Genomic DNA, 456 nt, shown 5'->3' on the forward strand with positions numbered 1-456 from the left:
GTGTGTGTGTGTGTGTGTGTGTGTGTGTGTGTGTGTGTGTGTGTGTGTAGGAGAACTATGGTTTTATTTCATTGTAATATAATTTAAAGGCATGTGTTTTCTTAGTTAAGTCATTTGAGAGAGTTCCCTATTCCGTTTCAGTCCATCTTATGTACTACCCTCAAGCATCAGCAGCCTTCTGATTTCTGTCACTGTCATCAGCCTTGTTCTTGGACTGAATGTCAGTAGAATCATACATTCTTCACTCTTGGATCTGGTTCCTTGACTCAGTGTATATGGTGTATCCATTCTGATATAGAGCGCTCTTGATTATTTCTGTGTTAACATATTACCTGTTGGTAAAAAATTGGGGCTATCTTCTAACCTTGCTATGAATATACTTACTGTCTTAGTCAGGGTTTCTATTCCTGCACAAACATCGTGACCATGAAGCAAGTTGGGGAGGAAAGGGTTTAT

At 39.3% G+C, this 456-nt stretch overlaps 1 protein-coding gene across 3 annotated transcripts in view; it reads left to right on the forward strand.

The window, feature by feature from the left end:
* Pibf1 (progesterone immunomodulatory binding factor 1) overlaps positions 1-456 on the forward strand; it is a 169,033-nt gene that overhangs the window by 53,487 nt on the left and 115,090 nt on the right. The gene's annotated exons all lie outside the window — the stretch shown is intronic.

The sequence above is a fragment of the Mastomys coucha genome, unplaced genomic scaffold (genome assembly GCF_008632895.1).
Source record: "Mastomys coucha isolate ucsf_1 unplaced genomic scaffold, UCSF_Mcou_1 pScaffold9, whole genome shotgun sequence".
NCBI lineage: Eukaryota > Metazoa > Chordata > Mammalia > Rodentia > Muridae > Mastomys > Mastomys coucha.